The sequence below is a fragment of the Xiphophorus couchianus genome, chromosome 24, assembly GCF_001444195.1.
Source record: "Xiphophorus couchianus chromosome 24, X_couchianus-1.0, whole genome shotgun sequence".
Classification (NCBI taxonomy): domain Eukaryota; kingdom Metazoa; phylum Chordata; class Actinopteri; order Cyprinodontiformes; family Poeciliidae; genus Xiphophorus; species Xiphophorus couchianus.
Window position 1 is genome coordinate 13,010,114 of NC_040251.1, and position 22,067 is coordinate 13,032,180.

At 38.1% G+C, this 22,067-nt stretch overlaps 1 long non-coding RNA gene across 1 annotated transcript in view; it reads right to left on the minus strand.

The window, feature by feature from the left end:
* LOC114140298 (uncharacterized) overlaps window positions 1-20,482 on the minus strand; it is a 79,508-nt gene extending 59,026 nt beyond the window's left edge. The window contains exons 1-2 of the long non-coding RNA XR_003594542.1: window positions 20,390-20,482; window positions 10,621-10,743 (exon numbers count right to left, since the gene is read on the minus strand). This is a non-coding gene — a long non-coding RNA (uncharacterized LOC114140298). The remainder of the gene's footprint in view (window positions 1-10,620; window positions 10,744-20,389) is intronic.
* Window positions 20,483-22,067: the final 1,585 nt, after the last annotated feature.

Here is a 22,067-nt window from a genome sequence, read left to right on the forward strand (position 1 = left end):
GTGAAGTATATATAAATAAAAACACATAAAAACAAGCTCAGACGCCCACAGACCGTAATGCTTCACTGCCACGTGAAATAGGCCAAATAGTACAGTACATAATAAAATGCAAAAGGATGGGCACAAACTCAAATAGGTTTCATTCTTAGTCCAGAAAAGAAACAGGGAAGGGGTTTGTTTTTCTTTGATTTGTATGAATTTAAAAAAAAACATTAAAAAAAAAGTTTTTGACAGTAGTTTTTACAAAACACTTTAAGTAGTCCATGGCAACGCAGCTTGGCAGAAACTTTGCTAAAGGCTCTATATTTTTTGTTTAGAGATTAGATATGAATAACACAATAAAGTTTAATGGCTTTATAATCCCTTCTGTTTAAAATCTGACTGAAAATGTTGCAATTTCTATTATTTAAACTCCATTGAGATCAAGGAAGTTAAACTGGGTTAAAATGGTAGACCATTTAAATTTGACTGTTTTAATGGATATTTACAACAAAACAAAGGATTTTTTTGTGCGTGGTAATAATTAGAGAGTTATCAACTTCAACGTTCAATCTCAAAATGAATCATCTTTATTACAATAACATCTACTGTAGTTCAGCCTGTTAAACTGGACAAATTCCATATAAATGAACATTGGGATGACTTATGGTCATTTTCACTGCATTTAGATGCCTACTTTCATTAAGTTGCTCATATATGATTGGTTGATTCACCACGTGTTGCAACAAGTAATTCACAAGGGTATACCTAACAAAATGGCCAATGAGTGTATATGTAAAATGACTCTCTGACAACTTGATTAGAATTAGAAATGCATGTTGGACACCTATGCATATATTTGTGACACGTAATGATTTAGTGCAACAGGCTCCCACACCCCTGAGAGCTTTAAGCCCCAAATGTAAAATTCACTCCAACCCCAACTTTAAACCAAGCCACAGTGGCTAAAATATGATCTCCTGCAAGTCAGAAACAGTCAGTTGTAAAAACATCAAAATGTCCAGTTCAGTAGTGTTTTATATGGAGGGCACTATCACATACATTCAGTATAAAACGTCCAGAGACTGTTGTCCTGACAGCTTTTCAGTACCATGGCTACAGCAAGTGTTTATACATCCCTCACAGACAAAAGCTTCCATTCGTCAAATATTCCAGCTGTTGGTTTTATCAACAAATGTGTCCAGTAACCTCAACTCCCTCCTTCAAATCAATGTCAAATCGCCCTGCTCTTGCTTTCGCTGTGTACCCAAAAAAGAAGCAGAGGAGAAACTGAGTCCTGCCTAACATGGCTCCACATGCTCCAAAAAGCATTGTGTCAGCGTCACGTTTCAAAACTCCCATCAGTGACACGTTGCAGCGTCTCGATCCAGATGGAATCAATTGTTCGTTGGAGGACAACGCTTTATTTTCAGTCAGTTTCAGCTTCATTGTCAATCTGTGTGTGAGAGAGCAGTGGTTTGTTTGTTTGTTGATGTGAACAGCAGTAGGACAAACTCCAAACTCGGAGTTCAGCAGTTTGCCCAACATGATTTTTGACATTTTAAGGGCTTAATGTCTATCCATATTGACAAGATTGAATCTGTGATCATGGCCTTGTCAGGAATGACAGTAAACGGTTGCTATTATGGTTGCTAATATGCATTTAAAAAAGTTTTAAAAAGCACAATCCCAAATTACCCAATGGTTTATACCTCAAACACATCATATACACTCACTGAAAACTTTTACATATACCTGTTCAATTGCTTATGAAGACAAAAAGCGAATCAGCCAATCACATGCAGAGGTGGCTTTTGATATGGAAGACGTGGCTCTCAGCCCAAATGAGCATGAGCTCTGGGGTGAAGGATGGTTTTAGCACAAAAGGTTGTGCCAGCTGAAGAGTTGCAACTTTAAAGAAACTGCAAATGAATCAATTTGCAACTTGGTGTACAGTACCAGGACCACAGCTGGCTAATGAAGTTGAGGCTCGTGTCTGATCTGCAACTCTTAATTTGGTACTAAATTAAAGAGTCATTTCGTAGTTTGGATTTCTGGGTCGCATTTGATCCATATTGAATACTTAAGTCTTACAAGTTGCACATTAAATCATCTGAAGCAGCATTAATTTAAGATCCACCACTATTCATAAGGCAGCCTGTAGACATGGTGATGTTCAAACCAAGCATCCGATTGGGGGTGAAAGCAGATTTAAGTGACTAAAGCCGAACTACAGGGACTTTTTCTTTTATAAGCATGTCTTGAGTTTAAAGAGGACTGGTTCTATAAAAATGAATTGTTGACATCTGAGGACTTTCTTCCAACAATTCTTCAATTAAAGCCAAATTTAGGCGTTAACAACTGAATGCATCTTGTCGGCAGGTCCCCATCTGAGCTCAGGACAGTTGTGTGCACTATGGTAAATTTTTGAAAATGTGTGTATTTATTGAAAACCCTCCATTTCATAACTATGCAATTCCTTGGGTTGGTTTATTACATAAAATCTCATTGAATTTAACCAAAGTTTGTGGTTGTAGAACAATGTGGTGAGATGAGACGTTCAGGGACCTCTCAAACTCTCAAATCCAGACAATTCATCCAGCAGCGATCTTCAAGTAAACGCAAAAGCCTTACGGCTGGTTTCTATTTTCTTTATAGAAAGTTGCAAACATCCCTTGACAATTGTTTTCGCAAATCGTATTTCATTTTGCTGGAGTCACGTTGAAAGTCATCAGGCTCAAGTCTAAACACATGTCTGTTTCTGATCGTGTTTATTGCTTAACAGTCAAAACACGTCAATAGATATTAGGATGGAAGTGGGTTTTCTCTTCCAGTGGAAGACAGATATCTGGAGCTTGTTTTATGGGCGGATTCGATGTAAAACTCACCAGGCAAGGGCTTGGTGAGGTTTCTAATGTTGAGGGAAGAAAAACAGCAAACTCAGTAAAAATTAGTCTGTGGATGGCTTATTGCAAACTTGCTTTGGTGATCTTTTAACATAAACAGATGTCAAATGAACTGAACCACCAGTGGTTCTTTATGAGTTCCAACATACAGTACAGTTGAAACCAGATGTTTACATACACTGTGACACTGGCTCAATCTGGAAAACATCTCAAATGTGCTCCTCCTTTGTGTGAAAACAAGGGGAAAAACCCCAAAAGAAATTACCAAATAGAGTTTTGGACCTTTGGGTACAATTTCCAGATGCTTAATGATTTATCTATTCGAAAACACTTTACACAAGCATAAGCATTATGAATTTCTGTGTATCAAGTAAAGAAAAATCAGTGAAGATGCTGGCTGAAGCTGGTATATGAAACTAATTGCCCACAGTGAGACTAATTCTGTCCAGACGTGAGATGAAAGCCGCTCAGAGAGGAAGAAGCATCACCATAAAACAAGATTACAGATAGAAAATCGACTCCGGGACAAAGACGTCATTTTTTGGAGACATTTCTGTGGTTTGATCAAGTACAATAGCTTGTAACAGTTGTTACATCTGGAGTAAAATGAGAAATCTTGTAAGCCTGAGAACACCATCTCAGCTGTGAAACATGGAGGTGGCAGATTCATGTGTATTTTGGAAATATTGAAGCAACATCTCAAGACATCAGCCAAAAATTCTGTCTGGAGGATCTAGCAAAAACAACAACTAATCTCACCCAAATCACAGCTTATAGTATCTCCTGTTTAGCAAATAGAAATAATTCCATTAATCCTAATTAGCCTGAAATAGGAGAGCTTTAGTCTGATTTCCCTTTCTACTGCAGCAGCAATGTTTCAAGACATGTTAGGTCACCATCGGGAGGTCGGGGGTTTCAGAAGTTTAGGTATGCCTTTTCTGACAGGAAGCCAAACCTCCTGATGTGAATGTTTTTCGTCTTCACTCATTCAGTCCAATCCAACCAGGCTCCTATCCTTAAAAAGCTCTAACTGTATAAACTGTTGAACTATGTAAACTCTTAACTTCAGGGCCTCCTCATACTCCCTTTTGTTAAGGTAATGACTGCCAGATTATTGAGCAATCTGAGAGGTTTAAATGGGGCCATGTGCCTCTAACCTACCAAGTAAGAAAGATTAAACCAAAACAACACCTAGACGTTCTGTACATGCATAAAGCTTCAGGTTCAGGTCACATGGAGTTTCCCTCAGGAGTTTCTCATGGTGTTGTTTGTGCAAACACGAAACTGGACTTACTCTAAGGCGCCAGAACATACCCAGCTGCTTCACAGTGTGCCACATCTGGAGCAGGTCTGGTAGTGGTTAGACGTGAGCGTGTGCGCTCTCCTAGACTCCCCCGCGCTCACAGCCACACAGTAAATCCCCTTACACATCCATACATACAGGAAACATTTCCCAAAAAGTGCCTACCTCAGCGATGTACAACTGTTTTTCTATCACAGCCTTGTTGTGGCCCGTAACCTCCCTTTCCAATTTTGTAAAACGTGAAGAGGTTTTAAGTGGAATGAGGTGGGTAAGTAAACACAGTGCCGTTCACTCCTCTTTTCTTCTTCAACTCCTTCTTTTTGCCTTTCTTGCCATAACTCTGTATATTTTTCAGGAGCCTGACTGACCCAATTGGCAAGAAACCAAGAGTGTGGTTAGTGCCAAATAAATATGGTATCCCTCACACACACTTTTCACACACTACTGTCAGGTACTACCTTTATTTTGTCTTTATGTTTTCCAAAATTAGGCACCTACATTGCTGTGGAAAAGTATTTGCCCCTTTACAGAGTTTCTCCATTTATTGCTTTTTCAAGCAGTTGCGGGTTTCAGAGTACCAGACATGAGGCAACATAATACAAGAGGCAATTTTTAAATGAATAATTACATTAAAAACAGCAGAAGGATCCGAAGCACATCAAGAAGTTTCCCTATGAAGGAAAATGTTGGTGAGAGGAATGTTTAAAAATCCTTTCATATGGGCGAATTAAAACAAAGCACCAAAGTAGAATGGGGCTAAAAATCATCGTCAATGATGATCTGACAAAACAAACTATAAGAAATAAATAAGGTGACATAAAACTTCACAGAACCTTAAAATCACCTTGATCTAAAACAAAACAAATTCCATATTAACAAACAAAACTATTTCCTATATTTTAGAAAGAATATGTTTGTCTATAGCAGGCGTGTCCAAAGTCGGTCCTCAAGGGCCGGCATCCTGCATGTTTTTGTTCTCTCCCTGGTTGTAGTAACAACCTTCTCAGCTTGTCAATGTTCTCCTAAGGCCTCTAATGAGCCATCATTGGATCCAGGTGCGTTAAACCAGGGAGAGAACTAAAACACACAGGATGGCGGCCCTCCAGGACCGACTTTGGACACCCCTGGTCTATAGTATATGATGTGTAGCCAGATCTATTTCTGTTCAACACAATCCAATCATAGACTCAGATTTAGACCCAAATAAAAACTGTCTAAATTGTAAAACAAAACAGTTTAGTTCTAAAAGTTATTAAATGTGAACCAGTAGAAAGTTATTTAAACAAGACCAGATAAGAGCCTACTGTAAGTATGGTGCGACAGTGGAAAGAAACCACCTTGTTTCAAAGCTCATGACTAAAATCAACACGTCAATCATTAATCTTAAAGCAAATTTAACACATGGACACCTTTCACATTAACAAACTATCCTCACCCTTGGAAGTGTACTGAAGCAAGAAAGTATTCAAATCACCTCTGCAGGTTTTGTTTTGAGTATTGCAGTAGTAATGCAGCCAAAGACCATAATCTTGTCTAGACACACAAATGGATAACAAGATGCTGAACAAGCTGATGCATACATAAAGACAAAGGCTTAGAGCTCACCCGCTAATCTGAAGCAAAGGGTAGCCGGCTACTGGGAAATGAGGTGGAAAAGAACATGACCACACTGAACCAAAGAGGGGAAAAACAAACTTCTTCTGAAAAGTCCTGCTGATCCAGGGCAAAGTTTTAGGAGCACACCTGAAAACAATCATTACTGTCTGACTCAATTCACATAGTAATATACTTATACAGATGAATACAGGAGAGGGATAATATAATTGAGGATCTGTTCTACATTTCCTAAAAATAGTTTCTTAGAATTGCATTTATTCCACTCAAAGCATGAATTTCTGTAATGACAGCACAATACTCAGTAGGGAAATTTCACCAATCAAGTAATTCGTGGTCATTTTCAGAAAAATCCGTGTCCGAATTTCCATGATGTAGCAGCACCACAAATCAAAACAGACCAAGTGTCAGTGTGTGTGTGAGGGGAAAAATGAATGAATGAAGCCATTATTCTGAGAATGCTTTATTCTGGGCATAGTGCAGGAGGTTCAGCCTGTTCCTCCTGCTCCTCCTTAAGGTACACTGACACAGCAGAGTAGGTCAAACTTTGTTGGACTGATGTCATCGCAGAGTAGTGCTTGGCTCTTGCTCATTTCAGCCTTTTTCTATGCAGGACTAGCTCCTAATTCTTAAAGCAACAACTACATGGTTGAGACTTGGGAAATTTAGGTGTCCCAACAGAGTAACCACCTCTGTTTTATAATTGTATGTCAGGTTTTCTGTTCTTTTTCAATTTCCTGTTTTATTTTGTGCACAAAAATTACACAGAAATTTGCTCAGAGACAAGTTTCAGACAACTTGTCTCTGCCTCTGTTTAGCTTTGCAAACAATCACTTTTTAAAAGAAAAGCAATCCTCTTAAGGTAAACAGGGTTTGCCAAACTGCAAATTAGAGTATAGTACATGTTTGAGAAACAGGCTGCATTAATTAACAACATAAACTTGTATGAACTAAAGAGTATTAGCCTGTCACGGTCACTTAAACTCTCTTTTTTGTTTTGCTTTAAATATGCCAACATTGCTGCACACAAAGAATTTGAAAAAATAACAGTGGGAGTGTACGTGGCCTGACATGAAGGTGCAAATCCTGCCAGTTCACCTGAGGATGTTGGAGATTTGAAGGAAACCCATTAAGGGATTTACGGTGATGCAGGAACTAAGATGTTGCCAATGGGTGTGCAGCTCTAATTAGCTTCATCAATAGCCTGACCTCAAGCAATCCGAACTATTTGAAACACAATTTGTTCAAAAAGGTGTTGATGACGTTGAATGGGGACAAGATATCAATGCTAAAAAAACAAAAAAAACTGCTTTGTTCATCCACTGGCGTTTCCCCACTGATTCCTGAATCAAAAGTTATTAATCCTGTGGCTGTGAAACTCGGGTTCCTCAGCCTCACATTAGCAATGGAGACGAAGCTGATCCCTGTCTCCATGTGTATGTAACCTTCAGACCAGAGACTAGGTTTCAGATTCGTGTGTCTTCAAATTTGTAAAAGCTTACTCTGTCTCATTTTAATAGTCATTCATAGTTAAGCTGCACTGTCAATTTTAGGTCAGGATTTTTGGTTCTTTCAAAATGTCAAATTATTGGAAATGTGTAAACTTCACACATGATTGTAGGTCAGCTATGTTTGCTTGGCAAGCACCAATAACTCTTGAGCCATAGGTGCCAATCTTTTAGTCAAGCCTCACCACCCTGACTGGAATTTGTTAACTTGGACTTTCCACAGAGGCTGTGCAGCAAAGCAGTGGCGCGGCCGTCATTACTGTGACTCAGAGCGCACCTTGGATCCAGTTATGCTTGGTAATAATGCCAGACAGAAGTGCAACACTCTGAGTTTTTCCAAAGCTACAGTGTATCATTTTGAAACTAACAGTAAGTGGAGAAATTTCCATTATTTTGTGACTTCTTTTCATTGGCACCAACAATGGTTTTACCACTGTTTCTGACTAAAGTATTGGTTTCCAAAGTGCAGTCTGTGAAGCCCCTGACCGCCATTATGGGAAGGTACAAATCTGACAAGAACAGTAAATTAAGTAGTGGCAGTAAGTATTTTTGAAGAAATACTTCAAAAATTGACCCAAAAATGTCAGAAAAGATATACTTTTCATTCAAAACAGTCAATAGCTTGATGCCTCTTTATATTTTACATCTAAGATGATTTACAGGTCCCTTTTCTACAAAAATCAAAATACTTTCTATTTTTTATTCAAATCTTCCATTTTCAGTTAATTGCGAATCAAAAAGTACGGGAAAAAACAATAGCAGATTTTTTGTTTTTAATTTACAGTTTGAAATGTCAGCCTACAGGGAAAAAGTCTGGACACTACTCCATAAAACAATCTAACAACAATGGTTGGATCACATTTAAGAGTTTAAAAGCCCCACTCTAGCAAGTATGAGCTGCTGACAAAAATGTCCTGACCTTTAGTAAAAACAAAACCCTGTAATTTAAAAAAATATATTTCCAGTTACCATGGGAAACAAATCCAATACCTGATTATATTAACAGTTCTCTCAGAAAAAGCTACAATATAAGTTCAGAAAATAAATTTATAGCATTGCTTTTTTAGGTTTGGTAAACGACAATAAATATTTGTAGATAAAATTGAAAATATGATCAGTGGATATTTGAAACTGTTGTTTTGCTTGTACCTGCACAGAGCCTGATAAGCTGTCAGGAAATCGTGAGGAACACACTCACACACACACACACACACCCACACACACACACACACTCACACACACAAACACACGCCAGCAAGAGGAGAGAGGAAAGTTCTCTGTACTGTTCATACCAATTAAACTTCCTAAGCTGGCCTGTAACCATAGACATCTCAGTATGGTTTATCTCTTTCCAGATCAAGAGTTGCTCAGTCAAGGGGTGAAGACAATGAACAGAGCGAGCCGATCTGACCCAGTTTGCCGTTTTCAGAGAGCAGAACATCACATCCTGGCTGTTTCTGCCGTCAAAGCCTATCTCCTTGCTCAATGGTCCTCCCCGAAAACGAAACCTTTCAGCCTGGATGCTGGGTGATCACCATCTTTGTTTCAAGCCGTTTGGAGAAGCAGATGGCTGAAGCCAAGCCCGGAGAGATTCCTTACTACAGAAAGTCTGCAGCACGCGTCCCTGTCATAATCCGGCCTTAAAAACAAACTCCTCTTTTCTACACACTCAACAAATCTTAGCAAAGATATTATGCCAAAGATTTATTGCTATTTTAATAAAAGCGTTCTAAGCCTCAAAGTTCAAAGGTTATTCCCTGTCTGTGTGGGTAAACTTCAACTGTTTCTGGAGGAGTATGGTTGAAAAATGACGCTGGGACAATTTATCTGGTGGGGATTAAGTGCAGCCCAGCAATTATTCACAGCCGAAACATGTCAAAAGCCATTTATGGAAGTTCAGTGTAGTCATAAGGACATGTGGGAGAACCCAGAGCGATGGAGGTGATAATATAAGATAGGGTGTGACTATCGACTGTTTTTGTTGGTGCTTGGTTTGAGATTTACCTCTCCGCACCCTAATGACCCCTCAACTCCCCCATGCTCTCCTCCCTTACTGAGGCTCTGTTAATGCAAGGCTTACCCTAACAATTTGCAGCTGTTCCAGACTGTGAGACCAAAACAATGAAATTAAGCGCACATGAAGAAACTGCACGAACAAGCCCAAAATCAGGGCTGCACCGAAACTATTCAGAGAGAAAGAGCGTGCATTAATACAGAAAACATGGAAGTAGAGTAGCTTGTATCAAAGTCAGAGCTCCTTAAATCCTGCTATAACAAATCGTTTATGTTATTTAATGTAAAAGTTATATCTGCTCTTAAGCTGAGGGATGTGGTACAAGTCTAATTTAAAAAATGTCCAACCAAGGACTGGTTGCAAATTAGTCTGTTGTCCTGTTGCTAGAAAACCTACATACAAAACAACGGTTGCTTTGTTTTTAACAAGTGACATTTTTAATTTGCTGTCATTGATGTCTCTTTGATGAAATTAACTTGACTTGAATTCTATTAAGTCGGTTTTTCTCCAACAAAAAGTTGGGCAACCTAGATTTTTTTTTATTATTTTTTAAAAAAGGGGTTCTGTGGACATCAGTAATCAGTATTTTCCTTGCACTACACAGTCTAAGCAACCACTTAAGAAACAAAGTGGAGCTGATATGAGTGGAGGTTGTTCCAAATGCATTGCTACTTCTCCAACTAAAATCTTAAAAATATGAAGATTATTTGTTGATATGCACATGTGAACAAAAAATACTGTACCATGAAAAAGTGTTTGCCCTCTTATAGATTTTTTTTCCATTTTGCTTTTTGGCACACTTGTTTATTTCAGATCAAACAAATGTTACAAGATTCAGTCCACGACAACACACACTTCAGTTACAGAGATAACCATAAATAAAGTGCAGATTCTGGTGTTTTCATCCTCAAGCTGAAGCCATAGATCAGGAGAAGGGTAAAAAACAAAATCTGATGCACCTTATATTCTAAATAAAAACTATCATTAACTAGCTATCGATAAGTTGTGTGCCAAAAGTTGTAGTTTCTAGATGGGCTGCTACAAGTTTAATATTTTCATTTTTTACTTGAATTATGAGACTATACGTTACATTAAAGGTGAAAAGGTTTTTTGTCATGGTCTCATCTTTTAAGCCACAAAAACTTGATGTTATATATTGTTATATTGTCTACAAAGTTATTAGAAAAAAAATCATGTTCAAGAAAACAAATACTGAAATCTTTTTGTCACTTGAAGAATTTTCACTAAGCTACAATCATTTATTGTGTGCATATCATCCAACTCAAAACTACTGACCTGGTAAACAGCAGAATCCACACCGAGTCTTTGAGTCCATCAGCCTGGTGTCTGTATGAATCCCCATTTTGTTGTTTTTCATTGGAAACTGCCAGAACTCCTCCCTGGGGGTCTCTGTGGCTCCTGTAACAAACAATATTGATTTAGAGAAGGGTCGATGGTAAATGCTGGGATTTGATTTAATTACATTCATTCATGTGACATCTTCCAGCATGAAACAGGAAGTGATCCCCACAAAACTGACAAATACACCAACAACCCACTTTTGTCTTTGTATCTTTATCTGAACCAGATGAGAAAACAGCAACTGTTTCTTGAAACTCTAATTTGGGGCAGAATGCAGCTCTCTAATTTACATCTTTTTGTTTCACAATAAAGACAAAATCCAGAAGATCTGGAGCCAGTGCTGTTTTGTTTACGCTTGGTCTACATTATTATATGAGAAGCTTGACTTTTATGACTGTGGGTCTGTGCTGGGGCTTTCTGCAGCACCCAGGCTGGAGTTTGGGGGGCCTCCAGTTTTGTGGCTGTCGCCTTGGCCGCCTGTTTCCATGCTCTGCTTTTATTGGGAGGCTTATTGGATTGTTCTGGGATGTAGCCTCGCCACAAAGCAACACCGTGGCTGGCCTGTGCCGTCTGTTCTTCACAGCGAGGAAGAAACTTGATCTGCATAAAAATTCTTTGGGTTTATTTAAAAATCTACATTGTGCAGAAGATGGGCTGGGCTTTTTACATGGATACATTTGTTAATAGAGTGGTGCATAGTTTTCTGAGGCTATCATAACTTTTCAGGGTTTGTTATGATTTTACACAAGGCAACACCCAAAAACAAACAGATCAGTGGGTTCAAACTACATTTTGTTTGAGGAGCTCTGAAGGAAACACACCCACTCACAGGAAAAGGTGATTATGATTTCTAGGTTAAATCCTATCATTAAAAAATATGTACCCCAACATTTGAACCAATTTTTATGTGTCCAGTTGCAAACAGAATGTGATTGATGCAAAGCGTTTATTGGCCATTTGATTAAATACACCTGTTCAATAGCAATACGACTAGCCAGTGAACAGAGATATACCATCCCAACACGTTGACTTGTTCCTGTATCATCCACCATAAAAACAAACTAATTAGATGGTTTGTAAGACATCCAAAACTGCTTCGGATGTCTTACAACGTTTTACTCCTGAGTGTGTTGGAGCCTCAAGTGTCAGAATACCTTTACTACAGGGAAATGAAGCTACAGGGTCACCATAATTGGACAATAATAGGTCAGAATCTGGTGTAAACATGCAAGCCTGGATCCATTCTGCATTGTACAATTGTTCAGGCACAGTTTGGGCACCTTGGTGCCAACCGAGCCTCAAGATTGTCCAACATCAAGGACTGTTTGACACTTTGGAATGGAAACCTCAGTGATTTAACCAAAACAGATCCATCTGTTATCCATCCATTATCTTACATGCTTTTCCCTAGTGGGGTCGCAAGTGGTGCTGGTACCTATCTCTAGCAGTCAACGGGCAAGAGTCATGGTGCACCATGGACAATATTGATTTTGCAATCAAAAGATTCAAATCTTTTGAGAAAAGTTTCATGTGATAAACCATGCAGCTCATACAACACCTGATCGCCCTGCATGAAGGCATAGATGTCTTTAAAGACAGATTGGGGTAAACTAAAAGCAGACTATGACAAAATTACTCAGTCTGTACTGTTCTAGTGATTTCTATTATGTGAGGACAAGGTGATTCCAGCTATCAAAGGAGGATATTATCAAAAAATTAAAAAGATGAACACTGCCCTCCAGTGGTCATGGACGCCTTAAGGTCTGATGGTCTTTTTTCTCATAAGAAACTGAAGTTTACATTTAATTTCCCTCTAGGTCTAAAAGTATTTTTGAAATGAATTGAATTAAAGTCTTTAGGGCAATTAATTCAAGTTTCTCATCTAATTATTCAGGAAAGAGAATGACTCAAATAAGTAATTAATGATATTTGTGCCCATGAAGGGTAAACAGGTGGATCTAAAAAAATGTTTTAACAAACTCAAAAAGTGAAAGTAATACAGATTAATTATTTGAACAGATATATTTTAAATGTTTGTCGAAGTGGCTTAACACAAATAATCTAAGAGTTATAGCTAATATCCTGGCTGTGTCTCCAAATTTCTGAATGAGCATCGCTTCACAATCCTCCTAAGGCTGCAGTCAACCCTGTCACTTGTGCTTCTTTTTTTAAAACCACACTTTTTCCTTCCATTAAACTTTTCATTATTATGGCTGGGTACCGCCAAAACCTTTTGTAGCTTACCTTCTGTGTGGAGGACGACAGCCACTGCTGAGTTTCCCCTTCTGAGTTTAATTACAGAAATGGATTAAGTTTTTGATCATATTCTAATCTATCAAAATGAAAACACACCCACAAAAGGCAACTTTCAACAGTTTCATCTAGTTTATATTTCCTCACCACCAGAGGGAGCCAGACTCTTTAGGTCTGCATGAAGGTCTTGCCATTCTCCCTGCTATACATTTAACCAACATACATTTTGTTGTTGTTTTGAAAAGCTGTGTTACCAAGCAAGGGCTGAAGCTGAAGACTTGGCTCACCGAATGAGGTCTAAGCTCAGGGACATGTGCTTCTTGTTTCTTTTTTTCTGACTCCTCCCGACTGTCACCACAAGAACAATAAAACACACGCTTTGATATATGTGCATTATTGAATTTTGCACAGTGTCCTTTAAATTCTGTAGTAACAGCCTTGACTGGGACAAAATAAAGATTCAATACTTATACATTATCACCACTAGGGGGTTGGAGAACAAGCAAAGTAAGAGCAGGCATTTTCTTTATCCAAAGGCAAAAAAGAGCTTTTATCATAGTGACACGTTGTTAAAAGTTAAAGCAAAAAAAATGGTAGGTTGATATTTCCTGTCAGATGTATGTGCTAAGCGACTGTGTGTCTGCCACAAGCACACACACACACACACCCAGATGTTATGTGTGACTGCACTGCAAGCACATTCCTAAAGTCATCTTGCACACTGTCACATTCTGCATGGGACATTTTCCTTTCAGGGAACCTCAGAGTGGAAATGAATGAATGAATCTGTCTTTATTGAAAAGAATATCCCTCATCATACCATCCATAGTTTCTATTAAAAAAATTAAAAGGTGAACATTTCTCACTAAATAACATAAAATACTTTCTTACGACTGAGCACATCTGTTGCTCTTATGTTTTCCACGTAAAGCTTTCCAGAACTAAATTTTCAGAGTTCCCAGCCCTAAGATAAATACTAAGATACTAAGATGGAAGGGTAATGGCACTGTAATGTCTAAATTGGGGATTTTCTTTTTTTAATGATGATAAAAAATATTATTCTTCCTGTTCCAAATTTCACCATCAATTTATGCCATATTTTCCTATAGAGAGCAGTCCTGAAGTTTCGAACCTCAAAAAACCATACAAACAGGAAGGAAGAGAAAAAGAATAGTCACAGGACAGAAAGGAAGAATACAAGGAAGGAAAGATGTAAGGACATGAGAAAATGTAAGGAAAAAGAAAGAACAAACAAGATATGAAGAAAGAAAATAAGAAAGGAATAAATCACAAAAGAATAAAAGGACTAAAACAAAAAAATAGTGAGGGCAGAAGAAAGGAACAAAGGAGAGAAGCAGATATTAGAGAAAGGGGGGAAGAAGGGAAGTAAGAAGGAAGGACAAGAAGGGGGGGAAAAAAGGAAAGGTGAAGGAACACATAAAGAACATCCTGAAGGAAGGAAAAGTTTCATTCTCAAAGAATTTCTCTCTCTTAAAAGTACTTGAATAAAACTCCACACAGTAAGAGGAACTCTCTGGACATATTGTGTTTATAGGTTAAAAGTTCGGATCCTATGAACTCCTTTAAAAGCAGGAACATCTTCATCCTTCATTTTTGTATATTTACCTTGTTTGTTTTGTCTGCCACTCATGGTTTATCTCTTTACTCGACTCTTACCTTGGATCACTTGTCAACAAACTCTAGATTCGCTGTGCACCATCACTTGTGTATGTTTCTCTCCTTGTTGTTGGAGTGGGCTCACAGTTTGTCTTAGAAGCTACTAAAGCTGTTCATCAAAGAAAGGAGTTCTTTTTTGCTAAGCAAGAAGTTCTTGAACAATTCCAACTGAACCTTTTACAGTATTGTAATGTTTGATTTGAGTCCAATAAAGAGCATGTGTTTCCCCCAACTAAATGGCTTCCAATTCAGCAGTGAAATCATCCATTAGTCAGCAGGAACACACCGCTACTGTGACTAACTTGGATGATAAGTCCTCATCTGCTTGTGGGCAGAACAATGGCCGCTGATTGCATTTCAGAAATATCCCACGGCTCGAGTGTTCGGCGCATGTTAAGGCAGCCCTGGACGCTTTTTCTCCACAGGATTTTTAGTGACAGTCCAGTGGGTTTTAGTCGTTAATGGTATTGTTTGCAATCACTGACTCACATCAATCACCAGAAGAATAAAAAGAAAGTCCTTGCAACACAAAGAACCACTGCAAGCAAATTTAGTTTCTCAGGTCTAGCAGGGTAATTGCTACAGAGATTGGAAGCAGCTCAAGCAACCTCTAGAAGCAGAAATAAAAAGTGCTTTCCATCAGAACTGAACTGGTAGAGTTCATGTTTTGACAGCTCTCAGAGCTAAATATTGTAGCAGAGAGCTGAAGAGTGTCTTGGCTTGTGCAGTGAATATTGGCTGCCGTATTGACAAAAGGTCAATACGGCAGCCAATATCTACTGTTATAGTTCTGTGGAGTCATGCCAAAGAGAAATTGGTAATCAGTTCTAAAGCAGGGATCAACAGTAGCTCAAAAAGAGATAGATTGGATGTTCAAGCGGTAACTTTCCTAATGACTGATGAACCACAGGCAAGTCAAAGTAAAGTCAAAGACAACTTTAGTAACGTGTCAAGTGTATTCAGTTTTCGGACGAAACTGCGAGGCTTAGGCTACAGAGAAGGCATACATACATAATATGCACCAACCGTACATCAGTAAATCCCCGTCCATGTCTAAACCATGTCTAAAATATTTGAAATAAAATGCAGCTTGGGAAGCTAAAATACCCAACTGCAATGCTTATTGTCATACTATTGGTACAGCCAATCCAGGAGCGCCATTATTTTTTCTTGGTGCTGATTGGCTGTACACCCAAGAGCAGAGACAAAGAACAGACAGCTAAAAGCTTTCTTGGAGGGTGTCTTAAATATTTGGGGATTCGCTATTCTGCTGTGGTTCCTAACCTGCAGAACACCACAGTACGTCCCAGACAAGGTGACAGTTCATTATGAAGTATTTGAAACACCCGGTTGCATTTTCTTTGCAAAGAATAGTTTAAATTTTCAGTTCCTGAGTATTTGAGGGTTAGTGCTGCAATGACCTTCAAGTGACAGATGCAAGCCTCTTTATTTAGGTTCGGGGGTTACAAGTTCAACAATTGGAAATAAGAATAAAGAGCTCCAGCAATTCCTGAAGTGGAAAACGTCCACACACAAGTTGAGTTTCTCTAGTCACTTAGCTCTGGGGCAGGAATGGACTCATGGTGAGATTTATTGTGCTACCGCAGGGTCACAGCTGAAACAAATTGAATTAGGACATGAGTCTTTATCAACAGATGGTTTGATGTCAAATGTATTCATTCCAGCAGCCAATGAATCACCCTTTTGATGTAAAAAAAATGAGGAAACTCCTCATATAAACGCTTTCAACAGGTTGGTCTCACAGATTAACTTGAATCAAGGAGTTCAACCCCCAAATTGCATTTTGTGACGATGGAAAATTCTGTGTAAGAAACTAAAGGAAAATCCTTCTCCTGAACTACAGTAAACAAATTAGAAGGAGCTGACATCAGCCCAGCATGGTACTGTGGTTATCTCGTGATAAGCCCTGATCCAGTCTGTTTCCCCTCTGCAGGCTGGGTGGAAGTGTGAGAGTGGGGCCAATAAACCCCTCAGTATTTGCTTTCCCCTCAAAGAGACTATGTGAGGAATGCTGGGAATTTAACTGATCCCAAAGTGTCCCAGTAGGGCTCCCATGTGCTCCTGCCCAGCTCACGTTCTGCTAACAGCCGAGCTACCTGAAACCGGACACCGGCCGACCACCCCGCCGTGGGAACGCAGGCAGAGTGAAAATACATTCATGAAAAGCTCCTAAATAGATTTCCCAGTCTTACTTGTGGAAGACTAAAGATCACAGGTACCAACAGCGCAAATATTACTAGGTTGTGCTTGGAATTCACTGGGCTGACAAAATTGAAAAAAAGTCTAACTTGGTATTTATTTCTTGGCATTCTCACTTGAGGAAAAAACAATAACCAGGCACTAAAAGTGCAATACAATAAGCTGAAACATATGTTTCTGAGCCACAAATCTTGCCCGTGGCACTTTTTTTATTTTTTAGAAAACATTCATCTGGAAACAAGCCATGATCAAAATTACTTTAGGGAAAGCTGATATCCTCCTCCTTCTGAATAAAACCAAATCACAGGTAGAAAAAAAGAAAGCACATAAAGTGGGCGCAAAGCCACAAATGATGAAAGGTGGGTGCCATTTTATATCCTACGGCCTTATGTGGCAATGCAGTGTAGGCAGAAGTCAGCTGAAATCTTCAGTATACTGTATGACACACAGAGGCCATGAATTCAGCTTCATTAGTCGGCATAATGGCCCCAAAAAAAATAAAACTGCGAGAAAATATCCCAGCAGTCACCATAAATTATAGAAGTAATAACTGAGCTGCTTCTAATGAGGTTTGATTAAATGTTCCAACTCATTTTATGATTACTTATAGCGTATGCAAGTTCAACTTAAATTGTACAAGTGCTGTCATAGAAAAATATCCTGAGAAAAGTTTAGAAATTAAAAAGAGTGATTTAAATGTATCCAATAATTAAATAACTCAAGGAGTTATGACTCTCAGTAGTTTTCTATAGTACTTTATCAGTGTATCACACCATTGCAGCAGAATACTTCATGTATTTACTATAGGTACAGATCTGGTACCATCTTAATTAGATGTACCGGGGTTTTGAACTTAGCAGAGCCATTACAACATCTCTCTTTTTTAAGTCATGTTTTGCAGATTTGCAGGATTACCTTCAAATTAAGGGTGTTGCTCTGCATTGCTACTGGATCAAATGTGCAAACATTTATTGCCGCTTCTTAAAGATCCTTTGTTCACGTTTTGTCATATAAATTAAAAACGAATCATTTTCTGAATTTGTTACTCATATCAATTTAAAATTCAGGTGGCTGCAAAAATTTGCGATGAAAATATAACCTCAAAGCAAACTTGGTTCATCATTTCTTTTAAAATCTAAGTATACGTGTCTTTAAACCTCAAGCGTTTTGACAAAAATCCATTGTTTACTTTTTTTAGTTTTCTGCCATGTTTGCTACTCATTTTATCCTTTCACCTTATTTTTACGCTTGAAGTATTGGTTGTTTCATGCCTGACATATCCAAGATGTGTAATTGTTCTATTTACAATCTGTTATTTTTTTTTTTTTTTTATATTTCCCTCAAATCAAGAACTTGGACTCCATCGAGTGTTCCAACAACAAAACCATATCCCAAATATTCATCTGAACTGGTTTTGGCATGGATGCATAAAGCAGGAGTTAGCTGGGAATCTTCAGTTTTTCCTTTCGTAGGTGGAACATTTCACATTGGTTGGCAGCTTTGACACAAACAGACAGATGAGCGGAGGAAAGGAGTTGCCAACAGAGGGATTAGGAGTTTATTTTGACTAAATCCAAAGTCGAGCAAAGCCAACTGAAATGATGTGAAAAAGAGCGATTTTGCTGGTGAAAGGTCAAATCTGGGGTGTGTGCCTGTTCCACACTCCCGGTTGAGTGATGAACGAAGAGGCCAATGAGAGTCCCTTAGACTGAACGCCGGTGGGCACTAACGCCCACCTATACGACTGATCTCCAGCCGTTGCCGTGGTAACAGTGCAGCTTGATAAAATTCTGATTTTATTTTAAAAACGGGAAGGAAACAAAACAACTTGTTGGCCTTAAGGCTTAAAGGATAAAGAACCACATGTCATGACCTTAAAGTCAGATAAAAACAAAAATCCATCCAAGAGGTTTTCCTGCTTTAATGTGGCTGATTTTAGTTCATCAAACGCCTGTTAATCAGTCATCAATTGAAATCAGCTGGACTGAAGCAAGGAAATACCTAAAACATGCAGGGCAGTGAGCCTTGAGGACCAGGGTTGGGAAACACTGGTCTAAAGTGATACAAAAAAATCATTTAGCTGTTGGTGCACAAAAAAATCTGCGTAAATTTGAGCTTAAACAGAAAAAAAAAATCTAAAATGTCCTGTATTTTGAAGTAATTTTTATTCATGTGCATGTGTGGAAGAAGACAGTTTGCCCTGATATGCTTATGTGTATTAAAGAGAGGTAACGAGGAGGGCTTGGCGTGGGTTGAGCTGTTCATGTTTATTCATAGCACTGCTGATCTCTTCACAGGTTTGGCTACCATTTGCTCTTTCATCTCATATTATATGTTTTCTATTTTTTCATTTTAAATAAGCCTGAGATGGATTTTTGTCCACAAACTCTGACAATGCATTTCACATGAATCCAAGTGGAGTCAGCTCAGTAGTGGGCAGTGATTACCGAATTCGCACAAAAGAAGAAAGTACATGTACATTTAGAAGCCACTCATGATGTGGACTGGACCGGACTATCGTCTTATTTCTTGTTTTTCTCCAGTAACACACAATACACAATACAATAAGGCTCCTATTTCAAGTGTCATGACAAAGCTTTTATTTTATTTTTAACCTTTTTACCCATTGCTTATACAGCAGGATGTGCTGGCAATACAAGTATTTGGTTAATTTAGATGAATTAGGGCAAATTTAAGATTTTCTCTAAGCCACACAATCAAAAATGTAAGTACGGCTGGATAGTAGAAACAGTTTATAATATTTGCATATTATTTTTCACTGCAATGGTTTTTTTCATGCTTGTTTCTTGTTTTAACTCTTCTGAAATAATCTGTGTTTTCAAAAAGAGATATTGACCCCCGTACTGTGGGCCTGTTTTGTTGCAAATGGTGCTTTTGTGGAATAATAAATAACACATAATTATTCAATTTGTGGTCAAATGAACAGCTGGGTTGTTAACATCTGGACACTTCTGCATGTCCCTACACCAAAATGTTGAACTATCAGGACTGGTTTATGAATGGATGAACCAGGCTGACAAGAACTGACCTCAATCTTGTTAAAAATGTATCAGCTATTCTCAAAGCTGGGTCCAGGGAAGAAAACTACTTTTGAGGAATTTCTCTAATTCTGCTACAATTTAAGATTAAATATACAGCTGGAAATATGCCAGAACCTAACAAAAAGTGTGTGGGTTGTATCCAACTTAATAAGAGACGTTTATACAAATATTAGTTCGGTTGTATGTGTATATTTAAGCCTCTATTTGTAAATTAAAGTCTGTGGATGAGAGAAAATCAACTATAAATTTAAATTTGTGCATCTGCTTCCTGTTGTTTGTTTGTTAAATAACTTGAGCAATATGTTGTATAACATGTTTCGCCCTGAGAAAGACAGTCGAAATAAATAATCTGCAGTCAAAAACTGTTCAAATTTAGTCATTTTTCAACCAAACCTTCTGAAAAACAAATCATATTTGACCATACACAAATATGATACACAAAAATACAACTATACAGATTATAAAAACAAACAACAAAAAATAAAGCTTACCCTCCCTGACATGTTGGCTGGTGAGAATATTGAAACAGTTCAAATCAGCTCCTGTAGACCTAGAAAACAGGAAACAAAACTCGCTCAGCCTCTTCGTGTGCCACCAGTGCCTTTATGGACATGTAGTCCCATCCTAAAGTGTAAATGGTAATCAGTGCAGTGTAACCAGTTATTTAGATAATTTCCCTGACTTGTTTTTATTTTCATTGTCATATTGGTAAGAGTATATTTTTCTTATACAGTAATTTGTTAAATATATATATGCTTCATACTCTTGTGTATAATTTATGTATGCTGTATTTTGAAAACTTAATAAATATATATATTTAAAAAACAAGATACAATCTGAGGAAGTGCATATTTCCCATTTTACATAATAATAATAATAATAATTCAATTGTTTCTTTAAACCACTGAGAGATAGAACAATACTTTAGTGATTTCCAGTTTAGTAACAAAGAGGAAGCTTGAGTTGGGTTTAAGAAGAACAATTAAGAGCCCTGATGATCATTTACACAGATATAAAAGTCCAAATAATAATAAGGTGACAAAGAAACTAATACAGAAACATTCAAAGTTTGGAAAGTAAGAAAACATGACTTTGTCTAATTTGTGTCATTCTATATTTTGTTTTAAGTTATAGTCTACTCTCCTTCTCCAAGCCACAGTTCTGAACAGAAAATTAGTTCTTATCTTGTTTTTGCCTGGCCAGTTAAAGGCAAAACAATAACAGACATTGCATGACTTTAATTTTCTGCCTCTGCAGAAAATCTTCCAAATGAAAACAGCCAGACTCTCTAAAGGACGTCGGCAACGTCAATCCTGTAATGCATTTCAATTTCAGACATGTTGTCAGCTGCCTGCATCTTCTCCCATGTGCGCTTCTAAAAAAAAAAAAAAACACAGACGCCCCCGATTGTGGGTAATGCACAGCAGTTTGAATGCCTCGGCATCAGACCAGGATGTGAAAGCAACCTTTTCTTCCTCATCACCTGCCTCCTTTTTCCTCCTCTCTACCACTTTCACCCACGCTCAGCTTTTATGGACTCTTGTCCAGAGTGAGTGGGTTTCAGAGAGTGTGTTTGTGGGCCTTTTTGCTGTGACATTTCACCCATTTTTTTTTTTCGCTTACATTTTCTTTTGACATGTTTTTGCGTTTCCAACTGCAAAAAGCTTCTTTCAGCCGCAGTAAGAAAGCCGTTCCTGTCATACCGTCATGCGGTTTGGAAGAGGAAATTACAGGAAAAAATATGAAATATTAAACTGCAACTGAAGGCATGTTGCTGATTGGCATAATAAAATATGAAAAATGTTAATAAATCTGGTTCATTTTGAGGGGCTGGGGGTTCAACAAAATTTAATGCATGTAATTTATTAATCTTCTTTCCCCCACTTCAACCTTATCACTGTGGAAAATTATTTCCTCCCATTTTTTTTACACTTATAGGTTTCAGATCAGACTAATTATCTGACGAATATAATTTAAGGGAATATAAAATGCAGCTTTCAGAACATGACTCAGTTTCCTGTATTATGGGAAAAAATTTACATATATCAACCCAAGTGGCCAGTGTTCTTTGTAGTCGTTGAGTTAAGACACCCAAGAGAGGAGGGGTCCTGTTTATGTCCAGAATTTGGTCCAGACTTTGATTAGGCCACTTCAAAACCTCCATTTTGT